Below are 18,596 nucleotides of genomic sequence, written 5' to 3'. Positions count from 1 at the left end.
AAATGCTGTTCATTTTTAGTTCATGTTAGCACATAAAATAGTTAATAATACCTTATTGTAAAGTGTGACTAGACTATTACTAAGTATTTTTTTCATATATTTAACCAGGAAGTGTAAAAGTATCTTCAGAGAACATAATCCTTACTTATTATACCAATTATTTTGGCATGAATTTAAAAAAGTAGTAATATTGATATATACAATAAATGTTGGCTTTTGTCAAAAATATACCCATGAAGCAAAAGACTTAGTTTTATGGTCTGAATGGTATTGTCCTGCAAAACTCCAAAAGTTTGGGTTATATTTCAGATTTTTCTATTGCTATTATTATTATTATTATTATTATTATTAATAAACAATCACAAAAACAGCTTACCCTAAGTTTAGGTTCTCTTTCCCTGCACTGTAAACCCTAATGCTGTAACTAATTAATTGAATTGAGTACTATTAACTTAAATCATTAAAATTCGTTTATCTTAATTAACCTTGATAAGTATTTAGAACTTTTTCTTATTTTTGAGTTTGAAAAAATTTAATCTTTCAAGTAAGGTGAACAATTCTGCTGGGTTTAATTTATACAAAATGTCTCTTTAAAGTTTCATTAACTCAAAATCTGTCAGCCCAGTGATTTTGCGTCTGACGTCATCCAGGTTCACGTACGTGCTCATGCTTCATTCGTTTTTTTCAAGATGGCGGATCGGCCTCGCTTCACACTACAGTAAGTAAAATATTTACAAATCCAAGAAATATTAAATGTATGTTTTAATTAATATAATCACAGTAACAGTTCAATGTAATGTAGAGTTAATCAGGGTGCGTTTACATGTCGTACATTACAGAAAACATGTTTAGCCTCACTTGTTGCTAACTAACGTTAACATTGCTGTTTAAAAAGTTAGAATCAGTGCAACGTTAGCGTTAGTTGTTACGTGTTAACTCTGAATTTTAACAGAGTGTGATAAAGACAAAAATATTTAAAATCGGCAGATTACATTTTTCAAAAAAATTTAAATCTTGGCGCGAGTATGCCTTTTCTCAGCCTGTGCTGAAGTTGTCATGGAGACGCGTGCTCTCACAACCGCATGTCATGGCGCTGCGCTGAACTCCATCCAGTGTGTGAATGTGGTATTATCTTTGCAATCTGTAGGCACTTCGGAAACGAAAGGCGCAAGAAACATAACGTTAATCATAACTCAAATGATCTCCGCCTAAACACTTAACGGTATTTTCTGATGACGCGCAAAAACGTAGTCTCAAAACTTAACTCTGTCACACGCAGCTTGTTGCTTGCTGATCCATGTATGAGGATAGCCTGACGGAGAACATTTAAGCTGCGCTCCTCACCTAAGCAGGTACAGAGCAGAGCTTCAATTTACACTACCACATTGAGATAAAGTTGGTTTTATATTCATACATTCATTTAGTAACAACTTGTGACTCGCTCCATAAATTGTTTACCATGGTACTTTGTCTATTCGTTCTGAAATCACATGCAAGTATGACATGAAAACAACATTACACTAAATGCACTATTTTTTTTGACTGAACAATGTTGTACTTTGAAAGTCATTGGCTGCTAATATGATTTCACCATTAAGAATATGCAAAAATTACCTTTCTGAAATTATATTATTAAGGAGAAAGTCTGAATGTGTAAATATAAAACTAACTTTACCTCAATCACCAGCACTGATCAACACTTAATATTTCCTCGCGCTTAAGACGACATCTCTGCATATCAATGATTACCTGATTAGTTAAGTCAGTACCGATCAGTTAAGTGAGTTTAAATGTCATTTAGGTCAAATGTATTTTAAAGGTATGATAAAAGTTTTTTTTTTTTTCAATCTATTTTTTAAAATGTTTACTCTGGAGAGAATATAAACAGCCTAAAAAACAAAGTATGCATATCTATAACACATTAATACAAAATTATGTTATTAAATAAAATAATAACAAAACAAAATATTCAAGACATGGTAAACAAGACATAGTTTTCTGATGTGCAAATTTTGTAGCTTAAAATATATTTATATCTTAAAAATATAAATATTTTAGTCTATATATTTTTACATCATTAGACAATAAGGTAAGTTTTGTTATTTCTAGCTTTTAAAATCAGGCCTTAAATTTCTTTGTCGTCCTATTCAGTTTTAGAAATTTCAATACTGTTTAAATTAAATCTGTGTTCATCAAATCAAAGCAACTAACATGATAATCAGCTCTATTGCTAACCGTTTTGGAGGTTAACGTTAGACATCATGCAATTGTACTACTTCCACTCTCAGCTAAATGACACTGTGACTTTGTGTACTTACAGAATTGAAGGTGGGGTGTTGCTGACTACAGATAGGAACTACAAGGAAAGAGAGTTCAGTTTACAACATGAAGATCCTGCTTTCAACATCTGATCAACACCTGATTTTCATCTGAGGTAAAAAAATAGATAAGTAAATGAAACATAATAATAATATTAATAAATTTTTTTCTAGAATTGTATATTTTGTGGTGTGGGTTTGTTTTATGAAATTCTCTCTTGTTTCTTTTTGCTGTTTGCAGAGTACCAACATGTTACAAATGAGAATTTTCCCCACAAATTCTTTGCACAACTGGACCACCACCTATTTCATTTGATGACAATTTCAAGGCAAACAGCATCCAAAACTGGCAAGACAGCAGATACCCTGGCTAATCTTTTAAAGGCTTATGATGAGCAGGTATGTTTGGGGTCACGTGTTAAAGTATACATTAAAATATAATTTGAATTTTTTTTTTTTTTTTTATTGATTTAAAATCATTTATTCATCATTTATTATACTTGATTTCCAGGAACTGCATGATGTCAGTTCATGACGGACTACTCTTATCAGAGGTCTTTTGGTCTTGCTGCGTGAGCGTGACTTAAGATTCTTTAGGAACACCCTGGTAAGACTTCATTCATTCTTTTCACAATTAGGCATGTTTAATGAAAAGATGAAAGTTTTGAAAACTTTTACTTAAAAACATATTTGTAATCAAGAATAGTTGATGAATCATATAATATTGGCTCAGTCATTTTGATACTGTCCTTACATTAATATCCTTGAATTATATTTTTAGATTGATAATCCTGCTGACTGAAGATGCTTTATTGGCCCTGCATTCACTGAGGGTCTCTGTTGTCCTGAAGAATGAATTGGACACCACCCACAGCACACTTCCAGACCTTTCTTGTCTTGTATGGATTAATGTATGTTCTTCACATAATATATAGTAAAGGACTTTGAACTTGTGCAAAAAGTTTTGCTTGGCATGGATGATGGAAAATAAAAAGTCTCGTAGCATGGAAACCTTAAAGAATGAGTTGATTGTTTTTTTTTTTTTACTTAATAAAGACTGTCTCTGGGGTAGTAACTTTAAAACATTTATTTACCTTTAATTCGTAAGGGTGCATTTTATTATATATAGGGATAGTTTGTCCAAATGTAAAATTCTGTCATTTACTAACTCTTCACTTGTCCCAAACCTGCTTGAATTTCTTGTTTCTGTTGAACACAAAAGTTAAGTAAAGCTGACAACCTGTAACCACTGACTTTCTAATAGGAAAACAAATACTGTGGAAATCGGTGGTTACAGGTCTCAGCTTTTTTTTTTTTTTGGTCAAAAATAACCTTTTAAGTGTTCAACAGAAGAAAGAAACTTAAACAGGTTTGGAATAAGTAAATGACAGAATCATAGTTCAACCAAGACTGAATATATATATATATATATATATATATATATATATATATATATATATATATATATATATATATATATATATATATATATATATATATATATATATGCTCTCCGTCAAACAGAAATTGGGGGAAAAAATAAATGGGGGCGAATAATTCTGACTTCAACGATATATATATATATACAGTTTCTGTGTAGTTTACACTAAACGAGTCACTTCACAGAATGTACACTTATTATTTTTTTTAACGAATGCCTTATTTTATTTGTGAAACTGACGATGGAGAAGTTAATTTTAAAAAATGCTATCAAAATGTATGAGCTGGGTGATTTAAGTATTTAAAGTTGAAAGAAATTAAAGCAATTAAGTTAATTGGTATTAAAATGTATGAGCTGGGTAACTTAAGTATTTAAAGTTTGGAAAAATTAAAACAATTAAGTTAATTGGTATTAAAATGTATGAGCTGGGTGACTAAGTATTTAAAGTTTGGAAAAATTAAAACAATTAAGTTAATTGGTATTAAAATGTATGAGCTGGGTGACTAAGTATTTAAAGTTTGGAAAAATTAAAACAATTAAGTTAATTGGTATTAAAATGTATGAGCTGGGTAACTTAAGTATTTAAAGTTTGGAAAAATTAAAACAATTAAGTTAATTGGTATTAAAATGTATGAGCTGGGTGACTAAGTATTTAAAGTTTGGAAAAATTAAAACAATTAAGTTAATTGCAATTAAAACGTATAAGCTGAGTAACTTGGGTATTTTAAGTTAGGTGAAGTGTCTTGCATGAGTACAACAAACTCAAAACTTAATGTTTCTGTTTACTTAAAATAGATAATTTCATAACTTAAAAAATTTGACGTAACTGATTACCTCAAATTTTTTGAGTTTTGTCAACTTATTCGGGATTACAGTGTGGGCAATCTTGAACAGCTGAATTATCAAACGTATGGTGTGATGCTCTCTGTACAGAGTTGAGGCTGAACACCTGGACAGAATGACAAATTGCACACCTGACTGTGTAGATTTTAAATGTACATATATATATATATATATATATATATATATATATATATATATATATATATATATATATATATATATATATATGAACAAATCAATCATAACCTGAGGTGTGATATTTCAGTGCCATGATGAACTGCACGTCTGAAATGTATTAACAGAAGTAAATCACTGTAAATCAATACCATGCAAATATAGAGGAGTGAAAACAAAGCTGCTAGTAATGTGCAGTAGGAGATTTTTTACAGAGAAACTTAAATATTCAGCAATAGCAAAAGCAACAATTTATGCACATTTTATATAAACATGTACTGTTATAAACTTTGAAAGGTACCACAAAAGCAAAATCTGGATATATCAAGGCATAACTGAATAATAAGACATCAGTACATAGTAATGAGATGTCATGAGCCTCAAACACCATAGTTTCCTGCAGTTACCTGTTTAAGATGTTTAAGTGGGATGCTGTACCATTTCGGTGACACTGGTGTAATATGTGCGACAGATCAATGATGAGGCAGGAATTAATTTTGTTATTTAAGTTTTTTTACTCAATAGTTGAAACAATTATGCAACAGTAATAAATGGGAAAAAAATAAATAAACATTAACAATTATCTTCTTTAAACAAAAACGAGTTTAAGCCAAATCAAATAAATGAACAAAACAAAACAATCCTTAAAGGTTCAGGACACCCCGGAAAACTTTTTTTTTTTTTTTATATTAACAGATTTGTGTGTGTTGAGCATCAGTTAAGACAATGTTAGCACCTGTCAGCTTTAACTGTGGGGAAAACTGGATAATTTTGAGCTTTTGTCAGCTAATTTCAGCTTCCGGGTTAAAAATGATTTTTGGGGCGGGATCAAAATCGGCGACGTAGCGCAGTACTGCAAGTGCAATGATGACGCGTCGGTTTCTCATTATTATTCATAGCGGAGTTTTCTTATCCTATGAGAAGAGCCGGCTGCTTAATTATTCATGAGACCTGCCTGACCTGCCAGTGTCAAGCCCGAGCTGAGAGACACGGAAACCACGGCACAGTATTTAGCCGTTCATGAAAGTTCATATGCGTTTGTTTCCATGATCCACGGGGTTTGTTGCATGTTTTCCCCCACGATCTTGTCAGGGCCGATCATACAGCAAAGCTGTGTGCGTGTGCTGCTAGCATTTTTGTCAAGAGAGCAGCACGAGAATTAGAGAATGGCGGACGCTGCCTATTATCAGGAGTTTGTTCACATTCAGACACATCACTGTGCTGCTGTGTTTGCCTAAATCCTCCAGATTACCAGCAGGACTAATGGTTAAAATAGACAGGACAGGAGACCTGCTGCACTGAGTCTGCTGGATACGGGGATTGGGGAGAATTCCTCATTTATAGTTTACACGAACACACTTATCTTTATAATGATATAAATTGTGGTTGTCTGTATATGAAATTACGAATAACAAATGTAGCAGGGCATTAAATCACTGTTCATTTCTTTGCATTTTAACTTTGTAAACTATAAACTCATGCGTCTCCTCTTTGTGTCTCATTTTGTGAGCTAACTGACAACAGCAGTTATTCGCTCCCCTTCTCCCCTGCTGGCCACGCCCACTCCTGCCCGATGCTCGCGGAGCTCCACGCCCATTAATCATTCATCTTTTGAAAAAATTCTGAAGTAGACTTTAACCGAAAGAGGGGGGTGTCATGGCCCTTTAAAGTCTAAACTAGGCATCAAAAAGAAATACAAATAAAAATCGAGATCTTCGGTGTACATGACAACCGAACTAGTTAAACTACAAAACTCAAAATACACAGGTGGCAAGACACTTAAACTAATCTAACAAAACATCAATCTAAACTTAAACAAACCGGATAAGATGGTCAAAGCTATAGAATCACAATAGTTTAGAATCACACAACAACCATCACATTATGTTAATTAAAGCTAACGAAGTTCAACAAGCAAACTCGAATTACCACAGTAAACTGACATAATAAATCACTAAACAGTTGAAGCATAGCACAAATTGCATGGAGCACAAGTAGCATGCCGAGGCAGAGCGCACACCACACACTGGTCGATTAAGGCTTTAAATCCTTGCGGCTCGTCCGGGGATTGGTGGAACTGACACTGTCATAATGATGGACAGAATGGTAAACCAATAAGAAACCTAAGGGCTGAGCAAGTGGAGAGGGTGAAAAATAAATAGACAAAAAAAAAAACACCAAACATAACACCTCCCATGAGTGTAAAATCCCAGTGAAAAAAGGTCAATTGGAATAAAGCACCGGCTGTGAGATTCTAGATGGGCTCATTAATATGAACGCCCCTAGGCAGTGTTTTATTGGCCACAAAATTTCCTATTGAGAAGACAACACACACTTACTTGCTCACTTTGGCTTAGTTTCTGATTTATCAGTGGTCGCAACAGCAGAATGAACCATCAATTACTTAATTAGCACTGAGAGTAAATTAACTTATGAACTCCCGGTGCTGGGAAACACCCACACACTCTCTCATTTACAAACACACATACGCTATGATAAAAATGAGTTACTCAAATTCCCCAATACCGCATGTCTTTAGGCACAGGGAGAACCAGCAAACTCCACACAGAAATTCCTCCTGGCACAGTCGGGACTCGAATCAGCAACTTTCTTGCTATAAGATAAAATGCTAGCCACTTAACCTATGTTCACCATCTCATACTTCAGCAATATGTTTTTTTTTATTATTGTTTATTTATTTATTTTTAAGTTAAACTGAGCATGTATTATACACATTATGTATGTTTAATTCCTATTTTGAAAATTGGTATAGGCTTTTAAGGAAGAGTAAAGGAGGAGTTTTGGTACTATTATATACTATTTTATTATTAATATAAAATACTATATAATATAATGATTCTGTTTGTCATTCAAAATGTGCAGATGACATGGTCTTGGTAGTCAAAAAGAAAATTACTGAGTGAAAATACTTATTAAAAACATAGTAAAAGCTTTTGATGATGGAAAATGTAACGCAGGGAGTGACAGACAAATGAAGTAGGATCCACGTGCAGGTTTATTCAGGCAGGCAATGGTCAACACAGGTGCAAACAGATGTATAGATGCAGTCCAGAATCGAAGTCAAAGAACAGGCGAGAGGTCGGAAGGCAGGCGGCAGGCAAAGACAAAAAGACAAACTAGGCTAAGGTAAAAAAAAAAAACGGAGAAACAAGAAAACACGTTGAATTGTCAATGTAGCTGATAACAAGACTCGGCAATGTAAATGAGTGAGTGTGTTGCTGAAATAGTGTGTGTAATCAGTCTTTGACAATCCTCAGGTGGTGCGAGTGTAATCAGTCTAAACGGGAAAGCATGAGCGGAGTGCATGTATGAAAATGTAGTCCAGAAATGGAGGATTTGTAGTCCATAAGTATTGTGTTTGAGATCCAGCGATATAAAGAGTTACAATCGCTGGTGATCGTGACAGTAAATTTGTGGCTGGGGAGCAAATAATCTTAGCAATATGTAAGAGGTCATTTTTCATAATGAATGTCATATGCCAGAAAATCAGGTTGTTGAGACAGTGAAAAGTTTTAAATATTTACAATTTGTTTTTAGTAAGTTAAATATTAACATTTTGTATATTCAAGAAAGCTATATAGAACAGTAATGTCAAACTCAATTCCTGAGGGCTGCAACTCCACACAGTTTAGTTCCAACCCTAATTAAACACACCTGATCAAACTAAATGAGTCCTTCAGGCTTGTTTGAAACCTACAGGTAAGTGTGGGTAGGAGCAGAGTTGGAACTAAACTGTGCAGAACTGCGGCTCTCTAGGGATTGAGTTTGACATACCTGATATAGAAATCTGATACATAAGTATAAATGCATACATATGACATACAAGTTTACATATGGATTTCATATATAAAACATGTAATTTATCAAACATATATTTTTTTATAAAAATAAGAAAAAAAGAAGATATATTTTGAAGAAAGTTGAAAATCTATAACCAAAGACTTCCATTGTAGGAAGACTATAAAAGTCAATGGCTACAGGTTTACACATTTCTTTAAAATATCTTCCTTTGTGTCAAGCAGAATAAGTCAATTCAAACAGGTTTGAAACAAGTAAAGGCTGAATAAATGATGACAGAATTTTCAGTTTTATGTGAACTATTCCTTTACTTTTGTTTGTGTGTATACAGTGGGGAAAATACATCAACATTTTTCTCAGAAAATATATTTCTAAAGGTGCCGTTGACTTGAAATTGTTCCCGGATGTTGTTAACAACCAAAGAAATCCACATATGCAAAGAAAACAAATTTAATTTGTTTACAAATGAAGTTATGCCTAATAAAATGAAAGAACGCACTGAAAAAGGTATTGAACACATGAAGAAAGGGAGGAGTAGAAAAGCAGTGAAAGCCCAGACTTCAGCTGAAATTTCTAAGTAGTTCTTCATCAACCCTCTGCCCTTCATCTTTGTAAATGAATATTAGCTGCTTCAGTCCACCATTGTAGGACTTTCCAGTGTGTCACTATATTGTTTATAATATGTTTATAATTAGTGATAGATATTATGTTTCAGAGTATTTGAAAAACAAACATAAGTATGTATATTTGCCATGTAAGTTTAAATGCAGGCACATTTATGTTGTTTTTTCATATACATCATAGTTCTGATAGATTATGGAGATGTGTATTACCGTTTCTAGCCGATATGTTGTGTCGGTGTATAAATTAAGACGCAAGTTTCATTTTCATTCCCTCTCTGTTAGTTATTGTTTGGGGCCGGTACGCTTGCCGGTTTATAACCTAGCTACTAGCTACTAACAAATGTTATTCAGACGAGGAAGGACGTCGAAGTTTGACAGACAAGTGAAACCTCAGTACGGCTATCTACTTTGTGGATGAACATTGTGTATGTGTATGCAATAAAAGTTCAGCACTGGCTGGAGTTGTATTCATCATACTTGCCCTGAAACCCTTCCAGAGGGGAGTTTACTGAGGTAAAGTGAGTAACCTGATAAAAAACTGGACAACCATCTACATTATCAGGATGATGAAGATGAAACCAGCGTGGACATTTCAGCAAGACAATGATCCAAAACACAGCCAAGGAGACTCTCAAATGCTTTCAGAGAAAAAAAAATCAAGCTGTAGCATGACCCAGACAATCACCAGACCAGATTACATTATAAAATACAAATTAAAGATCAGATTTAATAGACAAGATCAACAGATACATCAAGATTTTTACAGTGTGTTGAAGTTTGTGAATTACTCACACCTGAGCAATGCATGTGACTTCATTCTCTATATGAGCCAAAAAAGCGTTTTATAAGTATTTAACACGCTTCAGTAGTTCAGTCATTTCATTGTTATTACACAGAACAAATTTTTCAGATTCTTTAGTTTTATTTTTATGTTTGTATTGTTTGGGTTTTTACCAAAATTTGGTTTAGTTCCATGTCAACAGCTCCTTTAGAAACATTATCTCCAGGAAAAACATGACATGTTTAATACCTATTTTATCCGCTGAATATGTTTATGCTTTTTGACAAGCTAAAGAAAGATTTCTGTATTTGTGGAAGAATGAATTTATATTTGAAATTTATGCAATCTATACAATCACATTCTCACCTACAAAATAAAACCTCTTAAAAATACAATCCCAAGTGTAGTAGTATTTGTACATTTACTGTATATGTTTGCTTCTCTTTGATGAATGTTAAAGACTAAAATGGTGCCTGTGCCAGAGGCCTATGGAGCTTTACAAAAAGGTAGTTTTCCAATCCTGTGCAGATAGAGAAGTGGCTGAACCAAGCCACCCAGCCAAAAACAGATCTCACCGGCAGTCCAGAGCTGTTCAATAAATTGCTTTGTGAAAATATACACAACTGCTGCCACTAAATATGCTGCATATATCAAAATGATTGCCATCATAATTAATACAATGTTATTAAACGCTCTTCTCTTCATGTGGTTGTCCTTTTCCCTCTCTCGTCTTTTCTCACCTGGTCCGGACTGTTTCAGAGCTCTGAGAACAGCCAAGCAGCAGAATAATTTAATAGACAAAGTGAGCATCGCCTGCAACAAAGCGTAGCACATGAACACAAACATGTTCATTAAATTAAGTGTGATGAGCATGCAGTTGATAACGATCATAATCCAGCTCACAGTGCCGCAGATCACTCTATACCTGAGAGGTTTGTACTTTAGGAAGGTTACAGGATGAACCACTGCCAGGTAACGCTCAACACAGATCAGACACTGAAACAGAGGACGACCAGTGGCAGGAATGCCATTTAGGAATTCCACAATATGCAAAAGACTTGGAAAAGTGCTGTATAGCAGAGAGAAAAAGCATTTCAGACAAAGCAAAATCTCACAAATGGAGAGATTGAGGCTGAAGAACTCTGATGCAACTCCATTTCCAGCTCCTGTGACGATGAGCCAGATCACATAAATGTTTTCAGGAAGTGTAAAAATGAGGTTAAAGATCAATCCAGCAGTGCTGAAGTATTCAGCTGTGCTGTTGTTGAGCTTGCTTTGTGACATATTAAAATGATCCATTTTGTTATACTTCCTGGCCTGTAAGTGACCAAAAACATACAAGAACAAATGTTAGTCTCATATTAGCTATGTTTTAATCAACCTATTTTAATCAAAGACTATAGTGTACACAAGAGATGTTACTCGTATACTTTTGAATTTAGAAAAGTGTAACTGTTAATATGGCGAATGAAGCCCCGCCTTCTTGTACAGCAGCCAATCTGCAATCGCAACATAGCGAATAAAGCTCGCCTCCTAGTACAGGAGCCAATCAGCCAACCCAGGAACATTCTGAAAACGTATTTCTGTGGACGTTTATGGAAACCGTGAAAAACATCCTCGGAGGTACGTATTTTTGCAGGTTTTGTTTTCGCGAATCCACAGGAGGCTGCTGTGTGCACTTTTTCGTATCTCAAATGTCTCTCGCGAGTGCCATTCCAGCCTGCGCTGTTCTCACGTAAACCCACCAGAGGCCGCTGTCGACCGACTGTCTGTCTGACTGAATGATTGACTGGGCGACCGGCCAATTGACTGACCCAGCCTCCTTCTTTCCTAAACCCAACCAATTTTATCGATTGACCCGTCCACTCATGTACTTCTCTAAACCCAACCGATAATTTACAAAAGCCGTCCAGGAAAAGAAAATCTGATTTTACCACGTTTTCGGATTTTACCATAGTCTCACCTTGTTGTTCACTTGTTCATTTTATTTTTTGGATTCTGTTTTTGTCTTACCTGCTTTCAGGAACCGCTCTTCCCCTGACTCGAACCTGGTTGTCGTCGTCATATTCAATTCCTCTCTGCGTCTCAAGTCTGCCGTTATACATGACGAGCTAACTGGACAAACTGGTTGCGGCGGGAAAGCCCTCCACAAGAGGGGTAAGGGGTCAGCCAGTAAGCGCCAAAAGGAACGGCGTCATACCGTTCATAGCATTCGCTTAAAAAATTAAATGTAGCCATTTGTACCTCCAGCTACATAATTCGCGATCTCCAGAAACGTCCACAGGACTACAATTTCAGAATGAGCCTGTGTTGCAATCAGCGATTGCTATAGAATGACGATTCTCCAGGGGAGAGGCTCGGACGTGAGTTTCTGCAGATTTTGTGTGATACTAACATTGTTATGTTCTGCATGTACTTTCTTAAAATATTGCCAAAAGAAAAGAGAACATCCTTCTTACACTGGCCTGATTATTTTTCGAATACAACACATGCGCATTACGTTATGATGTTACATGAAAACATGAAGGATTGTTGAATCCTTCATTGTTACATGAAGGATACATAAACAAAAGATGGACAATTGGCATTTCTGAAATACATAACAAACATTTCAAATCAAAACTAAATAGACAGTTGTTCGTTATATGAAATGTAATCGTAAGCTTGGCAAGTAATGATGTATTTGATGTTTCCCTTGCCCTCGATGCGTTTCAAAGATGGCCGCAGAGTTAAATGTCTTGCCTTAAACGCACTTTGTTTTAATGCACAACGTTTCATTCAATAATCCAACGTAATTCATACGTTCAATTTGCATATTTGGTTGGAAACATTATGTTAGATTTGCATCTTATATGAAGCTTAATTGTTTACATAGAAAGCAAGGCATTGTTTACAAAATACCAAACCAGCTACGTATTATCTGAAAAAATGCTTCTAGTAATACGGGGGAAGAAGGCAATCTGTGAAAATGTTAACTTAGCATAATACTATTGAGAACACATGTCCCGGCCTGTCATCCAAAGCCATACCTTATGAGACTTAACATTCTAGTTTAAGAAACTTACGAGGAATGAAATGTTTGTCTTTTTTTTTTCCTATGCCTTGCTATAAAAATACATATAAATACATTTACTTTAATCATTATTATCGGAATGTGAAGAGACTTTCAACCAGCATGACAAAAATATTTCTGAAGACAATCACAAATTGCACCTTTGATTAACAGTAGCTTGTGGTGTTTTACATGTATTTATACTTGAATTGCACTGTTTACTTTAATCTTTGCTCTGACAAATGTTGATGCAAAACAGTTTGGCATTTATTGACGGTTTCAGAAGTTTAATACAATGTGTTGGTTACGTAAAGCATGGCATGCCCACACACATAAAAGGAAAATGGCTAATGCCCGTAATTATTTTCTCTTATTGTACGCATGTATTATTTTCAACCCAGGCTCATTCTGATTACGTACCCCACATATATTTCTGGAGAGAGCAAAATACATCTCAGTAGCTAAGTTTTTTGCAGTTTTTGTTTTCGCAAATTCGCTGGAGGCTGTTGTGTATGCTTTTTTTAAATCTTAAATTTCTCTCATGAGTGCCATTCGTGCCTGCTGTTCTCGTGTAAATTCATCAGAGGCTGCTGACTATTTTTGGCTTTTGTTTTTGTCTCAACTCATCTCAAGTCCGCCAATGTATGCGACCAGTTACCGGACAAACTGGCAACAGCGGAAAAGCCGTCCACATGCAGGTAAGCAGTCAGCTCGTAAGCGAGAAAAGTAATGGCATCATACCACGCCGTATCGTTTGTTTTAAAGACGAAATGGCGCCATACTCACTTCTGCCTACGTACTGTAATTCGCGATCTCCGGGATAGGGCAACGTTTTCAGAATGAGCCTGTGTTGATTATTTTATAGATAGCCTACATGAACCTTAAGTAAAAGTCACAAACTTCAGAGGTCAATTTTAAACATCAAAAGTCGTTCCATTTTCCATTCCATAATGCAATATTTAAAAATTTTAAAAAGGCACAAAATCACTGGTAAACAACAAGCTACAATAATATGATTTAAGTCAAGAAAGTGAATGTATTTTTATGGTACTTCAACCTATTTTATTAAGTTAATCCTGTTTCAACTTTTTTTTTTCAACTAAGCAAATTGTTAAACTAAACTAAGTTTGACTTAATATTTTTTGTCAGTTTGATTGATTGATGTTAGTTGAGATGAAACAAAAACTAAGGCAGCAAGATTGTTTTGGTAACGCTTAACAATAACATTACATGAATAATGATGTATTAATATGTAAACTAAACATTACTTTATTATGGACTAATGGATTAATGAGTTCAAGTTTAGCCGTCACGAACTCATGACATGTCAATGTATAATTATATCATGACTTTACTTGGAGGGGTACATCATCATTAACCCGTTCTTAACTACTCATGAACTCTTTATGCACATCTGTCCAGTGCTTTACACTGAATAACAATCAGTGGTGTAAAGTAACTACAAATACTCAAACCACTGTAACTGAGTAGTTTTTCTCAGGAATTATACTTTACTAAATAGTTTTATAAATGTGTACTTTTACTTTCCCTTGAGTACATTTTTAGTGCTGTATCAGTACTTTTACTCTGCTATTTTCCTTCAACCTGCAGCCGCTACTTTATTTTTTCTTGCCTATGGTAATAAAAAAAAAATCAGTCCTGTGATTCCTGTCCAATTAAATCACACATAGAAGGTAAATCACATCATAATGAACTGCCTCAAGACATGGGCGATTTAAAATTGCAGCAAACTGTTTGGAAACAATAAACGTGTACAAGAAGATGTCCAAAACATTTACAAGCAATGTCCCAGAGACTGTTTAGATGCATGTCACTGAAGAGAAAATAGCTGATGTTTACCGTCTGATGACCGAAATGGCCTTAAATACCCAGCAGGCACAAGACATCAACATGACGTCAGATTGACGTAGTACCCCAACGTCATGGGAAAGTTACATTTTGTTCGGAAATGAAAATCTGGTTGATGTCAGAACTCAACATTAGGCTGAGGTCGATGTCCAACCTAAAACCAACCAAATATCAATGTCTAATGATGTTACAGCTTGATGTTGTGTGGACGTTATCACTATGACCTCTATCAGATGTTAGATTTGGTTGCCATACCTGATAAATAAATGGCAGTATTTGATGTCAATATGATGCTGGTTTAAGCTGTTGGCCTGACATTGACATCAGCTTTTTACGGTGTAATACTCACTATTCACTACTCTTTCTACTTTTGAAAGGGCTACTTTTTACTCATACTTAGAGTAAAATATCTGCTGTAAATATTACTCAATTGCACTACATTAATAGTCCAGTAATGGTACTTTTACTTAAGTATGATTTTTTAGCTTTCCACCACTGATAATGTTGATGTTAACAACACAACTACTGTTAAGTTTAAACACATGATTTCATGAGTAGATAAGGATGAGTTAATGATGTGTCCCTCCAAGTAAAGTCACGTCATGATTAAACATTAACAGCTTATGAGTTCATGTTGGTTACATTTAGCTTAAACCTAATAGAATAATCAACAACATGATTGAACACAAGTATTTAAGGTAGCCTTTATTTACTCATGAACTCAAGTATCATGTTGTAGTTAAAGTTATTTCTGATTAGCGCACGACTTACGTCATTATTAGTTCATAATAATGTTTAGTTTACATATTGATACATCATTATTCATGAACTGTTATTGTAAAGTTTTTTACAGTAAAGCATATTAGTATTTTCTAGTAAAATGCACTTCAATTAGTATTGCAATAATGCATACAAATTATTGTAATAATCCCCAAAAAACAGTTTACCTGAAGGTTAAATTTTGTTTTCCCTGTCAATCCTAAACCATTCAGTCGTCATGCAGTATGGTGTGCTGCTGTCTGTACAGGGTTGAGACTGAACACCTGCAGAGAATGACAAACTGTACACCTGACTATATATTTTGTTAAGTATGAACAGAGCAATCATAACTTGAGGTTTAATTTTCCGATGACATGATGGACTACACTTTCACATCAATGTGCTTCCTGACAACTGTAATGTGATCTGGCTCATGGTTACAGAAGCTGGAAGTGGAGTTGCGTCAGAGTTTTCAGCCTCAATTCTAGATAGTTATCTCTGCCTTATTCCTTGATTTGCTATAGAATGCAGAGCTTCCTAAGGCCCTGTTTATACTAATGCAGTTCAGCTTTAAAACTAAAAACTAATTTTGAAAATAGTGCAGGGGCTGTGTTTTTGCTAATTGCTAAATGGCAGTTCTATAATTCATTATATTTGCATGGAGTTATAGGGGACAATAAATGAATCCAGCATTTTAGATTCTTGCATGTAAGCTGCACTGCTTATCTTACCAGACTGAGCTGAGAAAATCTGACAATATTCAAGAACAGGAGGTGTGTACATTATTTAATTTTGAGTTTTTTTTTCTTTTAATTCAATGTACAGTGTTTTTAAATGCTTCATATGCACCAAAAAAGAGATGTTTAATGTACTTTCAGCACTTAAAAGCAATTCATGAGCATTTAAGTATTTATTTCACAGAGCTGTACTCTCAAACAAACATGCTTTATGCTTAAAATGCAGATGTATTTGTATAAAAAACACTGTCATTTTTAATCACATTTTGGCTAAAAGGAGAAGTCGAGAGAGGATGGAACTTTTCTTATCATCAAACAGCAACACCACAACATACGCCGCTTCTTCATACTCCGACTTGCAAACTGCCGGATGGATTTTCACCCTCCTGGTTGCATTGCCTGAAAACTGCTATGTGATCTTGCTCATCATCACAGGAGCTGGAAATGGAGTTGCGTCAGAGTTCTTCAGCCTCAATCTCTCAATTTGTGAGATTTTTCTCTGCCTACAGTCTTTTTTGGCTCTACTGAGCAGATATGTAAATGTAAATGTAGTTCTGGGATTTCTGACAGGTTTTCCTGTCACTGGTCGTGGTCTGTTTCAGAGTCTGATCTGTGTTGAGCGTTACCTGGCAGTGGTTCATCCTGTAACTTTTCTGAAGTACAAACCGCTAAGATATAAAGTGATGAGCTCCATCCCGGCCTGGATTATTATTCTAATATCTTGTGCATTTGGCTCTTTTTCCATTAACACATTTCAAATGAATGTGTTCACAATGTATGGCTTGTGTCAGGCGCTGCTCACCATGTTTGTTCAGTTGTTTTGTTTTCTGGCTGTTCTCAGAGCTCTGAAACAGTCAGGACCGGGAGACAGGAGGACACAACAGGAAAACCACATGAAGAGAAGAGCGCTTAATATCATTGTAACGATTATACTGGCAACATTTCTGATATATACTTCATATTTGCTCATAGGACTCAGCTATATTTTGACTCAAGAGATTATTTTAACACTGTGGACTATTGGTCATGTTTGTTTTTTGCTGGGTGGTTTGGTTCAACCACTTCTTTATCTCCACAGGACTGGAAAACTGCCTTTTTGCAAACCTCCATGGTCTTGCTTAAAGGGATCATTCACTCAAAAATGAAAACTCTGACATTATTTGTTAATTCTTGACTTGTTACTAACAGTTTGAGTTTGTTTGTTCTGTTAAACACAACAGAAAACATTGAAGAATGCAGAAAACATGGGTAACACATAGGGGTGTCAAAATTAATCGTTTCTTCGGTGCACCGCGATGCAGACGCGGACAATTCGGTATCGGTTCAGTAATAATCATAACCAGTTATTACTGACGTCATTTACCTCATATGCGCTCTGTCACGAGGGAGGCGATCGCGAGTATTTACAACTCTTTAACTACTTAAAACTCATAAACTGTGCACAATTTCACTATGTGTGTTTGCTGGATCAGTCTTTCACTGACATATACAACAATAGCCCCTATTTCACTGAGATCGAGAGAATGAAAGTAGCCTACTCCATTTCTCTCTTTCTCTCTCGCTCTCGCTTTCGCTCTGTCTCTTTCTCTCTCTCTTTCTCACACACACACACACACACACCCACTGGCCCATTTGACCTGCTGGGGTGGCTTTTCTTCTCCTCTCGGCTGTTTTACAGCATTTTGTTTGGATACAGAAACGAGCGCGTGTCTGCAGAGCTTTCTCCACTGTGTCTATCATGCATCAGCTGTGAGATCGCCGCTGCCGCCTGCCGCTTATCAGTGTCACTTATCTGAAGAGCGCAGCGCGCAAGAGCCAATCGCAACCGTTTTTGTTGAGGGTGTGACCAATCAAAGAGGTTTAAGACAAGGATCAGAAATTGACCTGGATGTTTATATTTGTTTATATCATTTGCTTAATGCTCGTTTTGTTTAAAGTTACAGTTTATATATCTGACTGTTTGTATTAAATGACAAAATTATATTACAAATAATATATGAATATAAATATATTCATACATTTTAATACAAGAACTGCTGCTGTGAAGAAAATATAAAACTGTGTATGGAAAGCATCGTCGATGCACCGAGATATCGAATTGAACCGAATCGATGGCATGATAATCGTAACCGAACCGAACCGTGAGACTAGTGTAGGTTCACAGCTCTAGTAACACAAAT

General features: G+C 35.3%; 1 long non-coding RNA gene across 3 annotated transcripts; it reads left to right on the top strand.

The window, feature by feature from the left end:
• Positions 1 to 673: 673 nt before the first annotated feature.
• On the top strand, positions 674 to 3,339 carry LOC137488782 (uncharacterized). 3 transcript variants are annotated; one of them, XR_011007996.2, is made up of 6 exons: positions 674 to 718; positions 1,280 to 1,352; positions 2,321 to 2,434; positions 2,560 to 2,717; positions 2,830 to 2,925; positions 3,100 to 3,339. It is a non-coding gene; the product is annotated as an uncharacterized lncRNA (long non-coding RNA). The 3 variants fall into 3 exon arrangements; XR_011007994.2 differs by lacking the exon at positions 1,280 to 1,352; XR_011007995.2 differs by lacking the exon at positions 674 to 718 and having other exon boundaries at positions 1,077 to 1,352.
• Positions 3,340 to 18,596: the final 15,257 nt, after the last annotated feature.

The sequence above is a fragment of the Danio rerio genome, chromosome 21 (assembly GCF_049306965.1).
Source record: "Danio rerio strain Tuebingen ecotype United States chromosome 21, GRCz12tu, whole genome shotgun sequence".
Lineage (NCBI taxonomy): Eukaryota > Metazoa > Chordata > Actinopteri > Cypriniformes > Danionidae > Danio > Danio rerio.
Note: the sequence above shows the minus strand (reverse complement) of the source record. Positions and strands in the feature narration are given on the sequence as shown.